At 50.3% G+C, this 12,921-nt stretch overlaps 1 pseudogene; it reads right to left on the reverse strand.

The window, feature by feature from the left end:
* Positions 1-3,095: 3,095 nt before the first annotated feature.
* LOC149265738 (25S ribosomal RNA) lies at positions 3,096-4,111 on the reverse strand (annotated as a pseudogene).
* Between the last annotated feature and the right edge of the window lie 8,810 nt (positions 4,112-12,921).

Consider the following 12,921-nt stretch of genomic DNA (forward strand, 5'->3'; position numbering starts at 1 on the left):
CGCTCCTATCCTAGTGGTAGTATTTCAACCACGCATAAGCGGGTGTGGCATCGCCGTACTTTTTCCTTTTACCAATACTTGAGTACACGGTCTACGCCTACTTCAACACTCGGTCAATTTTCGAAAAAACCAAGTTTCATACTTAGCCAATTTTACAAATAGGCAACACCTTCGTGTGCCAACCGAGTTCCTTGCTCGAGCTGGGCGGGCACGCCCTCACACGAGCTGCCAACCGCACTCCTCGATCGAACCTCGTTTACCGTTGCATGACGGGCGAGCGACCTCACCCAAGTCACCCAGTGTTTCCTTTTACACGACGGGCGGGCAACTTACCCGAGTCACCCGAGACACCTCCGCGTTTCTTCTTCCATGACGGGCGGGCGACCTGCCTGAGACACCCCATGTCACACTGAACGGCGGGTGCCTTCCTTACCCGCGCCCTCACCTGATAACCAAAACCTGTGCATATCATGTGTGCTTGCCCAAGAGTGGGCGCATATATGCCCGTGCCTCTTTTGCGACCTGCTCCACTACTTCGCACTTTTTTCTTGATCACCGAATGCTCATGTTCGAATGTCCATCTTTGAATGAATGCCAAATGATCCAATGCCTTGCCATATTTATACAAGCGGTTGGGCGAGTCGCTGCCCAGGCTGACTCAACCACCGCGTGCCAAAATTCCCTTACATGTCGCAAACTTGCCATCCGATTGCTGGTCGGCAAACAATCCTTCGTTCAAGTCGCCCCAACATGTGAGTCGGCCCATGGATTATTCCAAACGCTCCCACACTATAAACCAACCATCGCTCCACCTCTAATATGCATTATACTTATGTCCCTTCCCACATTTCAGTCGTAGAGTTCGTACTTCGCACCGACGGGGAGAAACCGAACCGCAGGTCCTTACACCACGTTTCCTAGACTTGGGTAGCAATTTTTGTTGTGACGCGAAATGGAAACCCCGTGTGTGTCTGTTGACTTGGGTAGTAGTTTTAATCACGCTGCGAAATGGACATCCCGAGTTCCCCGGATTTTGGTGGCTCTTCATGGCCCCGTGACATGGAAATCCAAAGTTCCATAGACTCTTGGGTGATTCAGGGTGTGCCGTGACATGGAAACAGTGAGTTCGCCAGACTTGGGCAGCGGTTTCGAAACACCCCAAGTTCCTGAGACTCGCGAGCTAGTTTGCATCGTCATGGAAACCCCAAGTTCCCCACGTTACCCTCATGCCGTAAAATGCGGAAATCCGTGGATCCATCAAGGGTGGGACATGGAAACCCCAAGATTCCCAGGCTTGGGCGCCAGGGCGCGGCATGGAAAACCCCGAGTCCCTACAGGCTTGGGTGCCACCGGCTTCAGTCGTGGCGCAACATGGAAACCCCAAGCTTCCCCAGGCCTGGGCACCGTGGCGTGAGTTGGAAACCCCCAGTTTCCGCAGGCTTGGGCACCGCCGATTTCGGTCATGGCACGACTCAGAAACCCACAGTTTCCCTAGGCTTGGGCGCCACCGGTTTCGATCGTGGCACGACATGGAAACCCGAAGTTTCCCCTGGCTTGGGCACTGCCGGTTTTGGCTGGGGCGTGATATGGAAACCCCAAGTTTCCCACTGCTTGGGCGTCACCGGTTTCGGTTGGGGCGTGACATGGAAACACCAAGTTTCCCCCGGATTCGGCGCCGCCGGTTTTGGTCGGGGCGCGACATGGAAACCTCAAGTTTCCCTCGGCTTGGGTGCCTCCAGTTTCGGTCGGGGCGCGACATGGAAACCCCAAGTTTCCCCGGGCTTGGGCGCCGAGGCGCGACATGGAAACCCCATGTTTCCCCCGGCTTGGATGCCGCCGGTTTCGACTGGGGCGCAACATGGAAACCCCAAGTTTCCCCTGGCTTGGGCGCTGGGGCACGACATGGAAACCCCAAGTTTCCCCAGGCTTGGGCACGACTTGTAAACCCCAAAAAAATTTGTGCTAGGCGGAAACCCCAAATTTTAGGTGCGACATGGAAACCCCAAGTTTCCCCAGGCTTGGACGTGACTTATAAACCCCAAAAAATTTTGCGCTGGGCGGAAACCCCAAATTTTAGGCTCAACATGGAAACACCAATTTTTTTTCTACGCCAAGCGGAACTTTCAAGTTTTAGGCGCCGGGTGGAAACCCCAAATTTTTGGCGTGACATGGAAGCCCTGAATTTTAGGCACCCGGTGGAAACCCCAAATTTTAGGCGCCAATTTTTGGCGAGACATGGAAGCCCCAAATTTTGGGCGCCACATGGAAACCCCAAATTTTGGGCGCCGCATGGAAACCCCAAATTTGGGCGCCGGGTGGAAACCCCAAATTTTTGGCGCGACATGGAAGCCCTGAATTTTAGGTGCCTGGTGGAAACCCCAAATTTTAGGTGCCTTGTGGAAACCCCAAATTTTTGGCGAGACATGGAAGCCCCAAATTTGGGCGTCGGGTGGAAACCCTAAATTTTGGGTGCCACATGGAAACCCCAAATTTGGGCGCCGGGTGGAAACCCCAAATTTTGGGCACCGCATGGAAACCCAAAATTTGGGCGCCGGGTGGAAACCCCAAATTTTTGGCGAGACATGGAAGCCCCAAATTTTGGGCGCTAGGTGGAAACCCCAAATTTTGGGCGCGACATGGAAACCCCAAATTTTGGGTGGCGCATGGAAACCCCAAATTTGGGCGCCGGTGGAATCCCCAAATTTTGGGCGCCGCATGGAAACCCCAAATTTGGGCACTGGGTGGAAACCCCAAATTTTGGGCGCCGCATGGAAACCCCAAATTTTGGGCGTTGGGTGGAAACCCCAAATTTTGGGTGCTGCATGGAAACCCAAAATTTTGGGCGCTGCATGGAAACCCCAAATTTAGGCGCCGAGTGCAAACCCCAAATTTTGGGCGCCGCATGGAAACCCCAAATTTTGGGCAGCGGGGTGCGACATGGAAACCCCAGTTTTCTCGGGCTTCGGCGCCTTTTCTGTCGCGGTGTGGAAACCCCAAATTCCTGCCCCCAAGAAATGAAAAATTGTCGTCTGGAGGATAGATGCAGAGGCGCGAGAGGGTTGCCCGAATTTTGTTTGTGACAAGAGCAAAGCTCTGAATCGAGGCGACCAAGGGCTGAATCTCAGTGGATCGTGGCAGCAAGGCCACTCTGCCACTTACAATACCCCGTCGCGTATTTAAGTCATCTACAAAGGATTCTTCTCAACGACCATTTGGAATTGAACTTTAAAGCTGCCCCGACTGAGATGTTTCATGGTCGCAGTTTGCAAATGACATGGGCCCCTAGGGGGGACAAAGCGATGCCCCTACTGCGGGTCGAGATACAGTCGAAGAGTGACATGCACTGCTTCTAGCGTGGATTCTGACTTAGAGGTGTTCAGTCATAATCTGACACACGGTAGCTTCGCACCACTGGCTTTTCAACCAAGCGCGATGACCAATTGTGTGAATCAATGGTTCCTCTCGTACTAAGTTGAATTACTATTGCGGTGCGGTTCATCAGTAGGGTAAAACTAACCTGTCTCACAACGGTCTAAACCCACCTCACGTTCCCTATTGGTGGGTGAACAATCCAACACTTGGTGAATTCTGCTTCACAATGATAAGAAGAGCCGACATCGAAGGATAAAAGAGAAACATCGCTATGAACGCTTGGCTGCCACAAGCCAGTTACCCCTGTGGTAACTTTTCTGACACCTCTAGCTTCAAATTCTGAAAATCTAAAGGATCGATAGGCCACGCTTTCATGGTTTGTATTCGTACTAAAAATAAAAATCAAATGAGCTTTTACCCTTTTGTTCCACACAAGATTTTTGTTCTCGTTGAGCTCATCTTAGGACACCTGCGTTATCTTTTAACAGATGTGCCACCCCAGCCAAACTCCCCACCTGACAGTGTCTTCCGCCCGAATCGACCCGCCGAAATGTGCCTTAAGGGCAAAAACATGGGCAGTGCCCCATCTCCACACCATGGAGTAAGTAAAATAACGTTAAAAGTAGTGGTATTTCACTTGCGCCGAAAACGGCTCCCACTTATTCTACACCTCTCAAGTCATTTCACAAAGTCGGACTAGAGTCAAGCTCAACAGGGTCTTCTTTCCCCGTTGATTCTGCCAAGCCCGTTCCCTTGGTTGTGGTTTCGCTAGATAGTAGATAGGGACAATGGGAATCTTGTTGATCTATTCATGCGCGTCACTAATTAGATGACGAGGCATTTGGCTACCTTAAGAGAGTCATAGTTACTCCCGCTGTTTACCCGCGCTTGGTTGAATTTCTTCACTTTGACGTTCATAGCACTGGACAGAAATCACATTGCGTCAGCATCCACAGGGACCTTCGCAATGCTTTGTTTTAATTAAACAGTCATATTCCCCTTGTGCGTACCAATTCAGAGTCGACTGTTCGATGCCTAGGGAAAAGCCCCCGGTAGGGGGCATTCTACGCTCGTAGCCCAATCGGCACGCGACTGCCTCAGCCTGCAGTAGCCTCAATGCAGAGAGGAAACGGAAGGAAATAAAACAAGACCAACCGAGCCCACAACCTCTCTTAGAAATGCCCCTCGACCCTCCACGCCACGCACCGAGGCCACCTAGGAGTCCACCCACGACAGCAGCAACGGTGGACCTCGATCACTTGACCGCCTGTGGCAACCATGATGCGAAGGAAAAGGAAGGAAATAAATGAAAATCAAGAGGGTCGCTACATAATACAAGAACACATATCCAAACAGGAGGAGGGATCGGGCAGCTCCGCACCCCACGCACCCTACATACAGGAAACCTAGGGGATTTCCCACAGCTTTACCATCCGGACGATGAATCATTTTCCCCTATGGCCACCTCCACGCAAAGGAGGGCGATCGAAGTGTCCCACCTCGAAATCCTTCTTCCAGATAGCCCCCACCATCGATGAATATAGTAGCAAGCCTCCTCCCCATTGAACCATGAGCGCATACACAATTGAAACAACAAGTTCCCCCCAACTCTCCCGCAGAGAGGCCACCTAGGAGTCCACCCGAACATCAGCAATGATGGACCTCGATTGCATGACCACCTGCGGCAGCCTCAATGTAAAGGAAACGGAAGGAAACAAAACAACAAGACCAACCGAGCCCACAACCTCTCTTAGAAATGCCCCCCGACCCTCCACGCCATGCACTGAGGCCACCTAGGAGTCCACCCGCGACACCAGCAACGGTGGACCTCGATCACTTGACCACCTGTGGCAACCATGATGCGAAGGTAAGGGAAGGAAATAAATGCAAATCAAGAGGGTCGTTGCACAATACAAGAACACATATCCAAACAAGAGGAGGGATCGGGTAGCTCCGCACCCCACGCACCCTATGTACAGGCAATCTAGGAGATTTCCCACAGCTTTACCGACCGGACGATGAATAATTTTCCCCTACAGCCACCTCCGCGCAAAGGAGGGAGGTCGAAGCATTCCACCTCAAAATCCTTCTTCCAAATAGCCCCCACCATCGATGACTATAGTAGCAAGCCTCCTCCCCGTTGGACCACGAGTGCATACACAATTGAAACAACAAGTGCCCCCCAACCCTCCCGTCCCTGCAGAGAGGCCACCTAGGAGTCCACCTGGATAGCAGCAATGATGGACCTCGATTGCATGATTGCCTACGGGAACCTCAATGCAAAAGAAACGGAAGGAATCAAAACAACAAGACCAACCGAGCCCACAACCTCTCTTAGAAATGTGCCCCCCGACCCTCCACGCCACGCACCGAAGCCACCTAGGAGTCCACCCGAACAGCAGCAATGGTGGACCTCGATCACTTGACCACCTGCGGCAACCACGATGCGAAGGCAAAGGAAGGAAATAAATGAAAATCAAGAGGTGCGCTACACAGTACAAGAACATATCCAAACAGGAGGAGGGATTGGGCAGCTCTGCACCCCCCGCACCCTACGTATAGGCAACCTAGGAGATTTCCCACAACTTTACCGACTGGATGATGAATACTTTTCCCCTACAGCCACCTCCATGCAAAGGAGGGAGGTCAAAGTGTTCCACCTTGAAATCCTTCTTCCAGATAGCCCCCACCATTGACATAGAAAGCCTCCTCCCCATTGGACCAGGAGCGCATACACACAATTGAAACAACAAATGCCCATAAACATTGTGACTTAACATTTCCAGCCGCAAAAGCCTGCCACGCACGCAAGATGCAAGGGAAAAGCCGACCCCTTGATCAAACATATGGGCCAACACATCCATCAAAACCTCAAAGCCAACGCAACCATGAACGATGTGCACTTTGAAAGGAATGCCAACCCTTGACTTTACAATAAGGAGAACAGCGCCTCACATCGCCCGACAAAAAAAGCAAGCAAGAAGGAGGGTAGGTGGTTTACAACCAAAACCCTTCCACATCCCTCTTAAATGTATGAATCTCAACCGACAATGCCAACACGGAAAGAGTAAGAGCACAAGACACCGGCACCATAAACAACCGAACAATGAAGAGGCTAGCCATCACAAGGAGCCACACCACAACCACCCATACAACTCGCAAAACTTGGAGCAGTAGGGGAATTGTTCACATATGCCTCCTGGGACAAGCATGGCCAACATTACCGCTCATGCGCTACCAAGTGGGTATGGAGAGAAGATGAAAATCGGGCACCCTACAAATGACCCAAGGCCATTCTTGAGGCAAACCCAAAAAACCAACTCAATTACCAACCCACCTTTCACACGAAAAGCAAAACCCTCCACACAAAATAGGGAGGAGGTGAACAATATAATGAGGAGCCAATTTCAATGGAGCCACAAATGGCTACCCAGCCCAATCAAAATTCTCTATTCGCAACAACTGAGGGGCATGATAGCGACATAGGCACGATAGAGTTTTGGGGCTTCCATCTAGGATCGCAGCAACGAAGGCTCAAAGGAGCGCCGAGAAAACTTTCAACATTCTTATCTTGGGATGGGAAAGAGGGACGGGCATGGCCAACATTACCGCTCATGCGCTACCGAGTGGGGATGGAGAGATGATGAAAATCAGACACCTTACAAATGACCCAAGGCCATCGTTCAGGAAAACATGAAAACGCAGCTTGATTACCAACCCACCTTTCACACGAAAAGAAAACCTGTCGCTGTCATCATCTGGAGGGGGACAAGGGGACCAAGATGAGCCAGGGAGCCAAACCACAACAACCCTTATAGATCAAAGAACTTAGAGAGCAATTTTCAACATATGCCTCCCGAGACGAGCATGGGAAACATTACCGCTCATGCTCTACCGAGTGGGGATGGAGAGAAGATGAAAATCAGCCACCCTACAAACGACCCAAGGCCATCATTTAGGCAAATGCGAAAACACAACTCGATTACCAACCCACCTTTCACACGGAAACAAAACCTGTCGCTGGTATCATCTGGATAGGGCACAAGGGGGACCAGGACGAGCCAGGGAGCCACACCACAACATCCCATATAGCTCCAAGAACTCGGAGAGCGGAAGGGGAATTGTTCACATATGCCTCCCAAGATGAGCGTGGCCAACATTACCGCTCATGCGCTACCGAGTGGGGATGGAGAGAAGATGAAAATCGGCCGCCCTACAAACAACCCAAGACCATCGTTCAAGAAAATGCGAAAACACAACTCAATTACCAACCCACCTTTCACACAGAAAGAAAACCTGTCGCTGGTATCATCTGGAGGGGCACGAGGGTACCAGGACGGGCCAGGGAGCCACACCGCAATAGCCCATACAACTCAAAGAACTTGGAGAGTGGAAGGGGAATTGTTCACATATGCCTCCTAGGACGAGCATGGCCAACATTACCTCTCATGCGCTAGCGAGTGGGGATGGAGAGAAGATGAAAATCGGTCGCCCCACAAATGACCCAAGGCCATCGATCAGGCAAACGTGAAAACACAACTCGATTACCAACCCACCTTTCACACGGAAAGAAAACCAGTCACTGGTATCATCTGGAGGGGCACGAGGGGACCAGGACGAGCCATGGAGCCACACCACAACATCCCGTACAACTCCAAGAACTCGGAGAGCGGAAGGGGAATTGTTCACATGTTCCTCGCTAGACGAGCATGGCCAACACTACCGCTCATGCGCTACCGAGTGGGGATGGAGAGAAGATGAAAATCGGCCACCCTACAAATGACCCATGGCCATCGTTCAGGTAAACGTGAAAACACAACTCAATCACCAACCCACCTTTCACACGGAAAGAAAACCTGTCGCTGGTATCATCTGGAGGGCTACGAGGGGACCAAGATGAGCCAGGGAGCCACACCACAACAATCCATACTGCTCCAAGAACTTGGAGAGTGGAAGGGGAATTGTTCACATATGCCTCCTAGAACAAGCATGGGCAAAATTAGCGCTCATGTGCTACCGAGTGGGGATGGAGAGAAGATGAAAATCGGCTGCCCTACAAACTACCCATGGTCATCGTTCAAGGAAACATGAAAACACAACTCGATTACCAACCCACCTTTCACACGGAAAGGAAACCTGTCACTGCTATCATCTGGAGGGGCACGAGGGGACCAAGATGAGCCAGGGAGCCACACCACAACAACCCATATAGCTCCAAGAACTTGGAGAGAAAAAGGGGAATTGTTCACATATGCCTCCCAGGATGAGCATGTCCAACATTACTGCTCATGCGCTACCGAGTGGGGATGGAGAGAAGATGAAAATCGGGCGCCCGACAAACGACCCATGGCCATCGTTAAGGAAAACCCAAAAACACAACTCGATTACCAACCCACCTTTCACACGGAAAGAAAACCTGTCGCTGGTATCATCTAGAGGGGCACGAGGGGGACCAGGATGAGCTAGGGAGCCACACCACAACAGACCATACAGCTCCAAGAACTCGGAGAGCGGAAGGGGGAATTGTTCACATATGCCTCCCAGGACGAGCATGGCCAACATTACCGCTCATGCGCTACCTAGTGGGGATGGAGAGAAGATGAAAATCAGCCACCCTACAAACGACCCATGGCCATCGTTCAGGCAAACCCAAAAACACAACTCGATTACCAACCCACCTTTCACACAGAAAGAAAACCTGTCGCTGGTATCATCTGGAGGGGCACGAGGGGGACGAGGACGAGCCAGGGAGCCACACCACAACAGCCCATACAGCTCCAAGAACTTGGAGAGCGGAAGGGGAATTGTTCACATATGCCTCCCAGGATGAGCATGGCCAACATTACCACTCATGCGCTACGAAGTGGGGATGGAGAGAAGATGAAAATCGGCCACCATGCAAATGACCCATGGCCATCATTTAGGCAAACGCGAAAACACAACTCGATTACCAACCCACCTTTCACACGGAAAGAAAACTTGTCGCTAGTATCATCTGGAGGGGCACGAGGGGACCAAGACAAGCTAGGGAGCCACACCACAACAGCCCATACAGCTCCAAGAACTTAGAGAGTGGAAGGGGAATTGTTCACATATGCCTCCCAGGATGAGCATGGCCAGCATTACCGCTCATGCGCTACTGAGTGGGGATGGAGAGAAGATGAAAATAGGCCGCCCGAAAAACGACCCATGGCCATCGTTCACCCGAACCCAAAAACACAACTCGATTTCCAACCCACATTTCACACAGAAAGAAAACATGTCGCTGGTGTCATCTAGAGGGGCACGAGGGGGACCAAGATGAGCCAGGGAGCCACACTAAGAACTTGGAGAGCAGAAGGGGAATTGTTCACATATGCCTCCCAGGACTAGCATGGCCAACATTACCGCTCATGCGTTACTGAGTGGGGATGGAGAGAAGATAAAAATCAGCCGCCCTACAAACGACCCATGGCCATCGTTCAGGAAAACCCGAAAACACAACTCGATTACCAACCCACCTTTCACACGGAAAGAAAACTTGTCGCTAGTATCATCTAGAGGGGCACAAGGGGGACCAAGACGAGCAAGGGAGCCACACCACAACAGCCCATACAGCTCCAAGAACTTGGAGAGCAGAAGGGGAATTGTTCACATATGCCTCTCAAGCCGAGCATGGCCAACATTACCGCTCATGCGCTATCGAGTGGGGATGGAGAGAAGATGAAAATTGGCCACCCTACAAATGACCCAAGGCCATCGTTAAGGAAAACACGAAAACACAACTTGATTACCAACCCACCTTTCACACGAAAAAAAAACTTATCGCTGGTATCATCTGGATTTTGCATGGGCGCCCACACGACCGAAACGAAGCGACAAGGGAGAGCCAGGAAAAAGAGCAGCACGAACGTGCACAAAGCCAACCTCGGGTCACAACTTAGTATTTTTGATATGGGCTCGTTGGCCCTTGCACGCCCTCGCCCAAACGACCCGCCTGAACGAGTTGACACAGACGCCCTCAAATGACCCGCCCGAACGAATTTGCATGGGCACCCACACAACCGAAAAGAAGCGACAAGGGAAAGTCGAGAACAAGGGAGAGCAGGGAAAATGAGCTGGTTAAACGTGCACAAAGCCAACCTCGGGTCGCAACTTAGCATTTTTTATACGAGCTCGTTCGCCCGGCCACGCCCTCGCCTGAATGACCAGTCAAAATGAGTTCACACGGACGCCCTCAAACGACCTGCCCGAAGGAATTCGCATGGGTGCCCCCACTACCAAAACGAAAAGACAAGGGAGAGCCGGGAAAATGAGCTGCACGAACGTGCACAAAGCCAACCACATCTCACAACTTAGCATTTTTTATATGGGCTTGTTCGCCCGGGCGCGCCCTCGCCCAAACGAGTGCACACGGACGCCCTAAACGACCCACCCGAATGATTTTTCATGGGCGCCCGCATGACCAAAACCAAGCGACAAGGGAGACCCAGGAAAACAAGCTACACGAACGTGGACAAAACTAACCTCGGGTCACAACTTAGCATTTTTGATACTGGCCCGTTCGCCTGGGCGAGCGCTCGCCCGAACGACCCAACCGAACGAATTCACACAGACGCCCTCTGTAGAAATTTTGAATAATATGACACATATTCAATGGAGATTATCCTGATCATGTACTATTGTGGAATACATACACAATACATAAGCTCCTCTACATTGATCATCAATTTACAGAAGCAGAAACATTCACAGGTGCACATAGCAGCATCAATCACACATATCAACACAATATTTTCCCGGGGAAAGCTTACTGTGTTAATGTGTGAATGCTCTTGATGTTTTATTGTTATTGATGCTGCTATATTGATGATCAACATAGAGGAGCTTATGTATTGTGTATGTATTCCGCAATAGTACATGATCAGGATAATCTCCATTGAATATGTGTTAAATTATTCAAAATTTCTACATGGTATCAGAGCTGCTTGATTTGTAGAAGAGATTTTTACAGGATATCAAGCAAGTATTGATCATCTGATCTACTATTCAGGAAGTGTTTACATTCTATTTCTTCAGGTAGAGTCTGTAATCGGGCCAGGTAGCCTCTGGATTCATCCTTCTTTTGGAAGGTGAGATATCTGGTGAATGCCCATACAGTCGATCTCTGTACAAGAAATATTGTGTTCTCACGAATCTTAGATCCCAGGAAGTTGAGTTGGTTGCTGGTGGAATTCGAATTTGCAGCAGTGCTTTTCTTGGTGTCAAAACTCAAATGTCTTTCACAGGATTGCGACTGGAGTATGCCCTTGAGGGTAGCTCAAACTATATTGCATGGAAGGACAGGATGGAGGCAGTATTAGATGATAATGGGCCGAAGGAGTTCATAGAGATGGTTGTCCCAAAGCCTACCGATGCTACTCAAGCTGATGCTTGGAAAAAGAAGACCGCAAAATGTCGAAGGATTCTGTTGGAGGGCGTGAAGGATCACATTATGTCTAGCCTGCATGGAAAGACTTCTCCATATCTGATGTGGAAGGCTTTAACAGATCTATTCCAAAGCAAGAGCGATCAGAGGAAGTTGGCGCTCAAAGATAAACTCAGAAACATCAAATGCGAGAATGGTGACAGTATGCCCAAGTATCTCACGAAGTTCACTTAGTGTCGAGATGAGCTGGGAAGTGTGGGGGTTATTGTCGATGATGAGGACTTGGTGAGCTTGGCTCTCCTTGGTCTTCTGAAGAGTTGGCATTCCTATCAGGACTCTGTCAATGGTCGAAAGAAATTTCCAGGATGGGAAAGACTATGGTCAGATATTGTGCAGGAGGAGATCAGGCGGAGCACCAGAGATGGTTCTTCATCCATGCAGGATGAGGAGAATTGTGCCTTAGCGAGTAAGGTGAAGAAGGGGAAGGGGAAGGTTTCTCTTTCCAAATCCAGTTCTTCCAATGATGGGAAGAAGGTTGAGAAGGCGAAGGTGAGATGCTTTCGTTGTCATGAGTTGGGTCATTATGCTACTAATTGCCCAAAGAAGAAGTCCAAGAAGGGATCCGGGGAAGGATCTGAAGGTGAGGCACTTGCTTCACAGTTTGAGTTGGATTTCACACTCTTCGCATGCATGGTTTCATCCATGATGGGAAGTGGTTGGTTTCTTGACAGTGGAGCTTCTTTCCACATGATCGGTGACAAAAGTTTGTTCAGTACTTTGGAGGAGAAAGATCTCCAGATACTCATAGGGATGGGTAATGATGAGAAGTATAGTGTCTCAGGTGTAGGCATAGTTATTTTTCAGAGGGAGCATGGAGCTCGCCTTACCTTGACCGATGTCAAGTATGTACCAGGACTGAAGAGAAACTTGGTGTCGATCGTGATGCTGGAAGACAGAGGCTATGATGTAGTCTTCAGTAAGGGAAAGGTTTTCCTTAGACACATCATCACCAGATAGGTGAAGCAGATTGGTTCACGGGTCAAGAACCTGTATGCTCTTGAGGTTCAATATGCATGCAAAGCCTTGAGCAGTGAGGCAACTGATGGAGACTTGGTGGTTGAGAGGGAGCGTATATTACCTCT

The sequence above is a fragment of the Pinus tabuliformis genome, chromosome 6, assembly GCF_031772625.1.
Source record: "Pinus tabuliformis cultivar Carrire ecotype Pingquan chromosome 6, CPIR1, whole genome shotgun sequence".
NCBI classification, from domain to species: Eukaryota; Viridiplantae; Streptophyta; class Pinopsida; order Pinales; family Pinaceae; genus Pinus; species Pinus tabuliformis.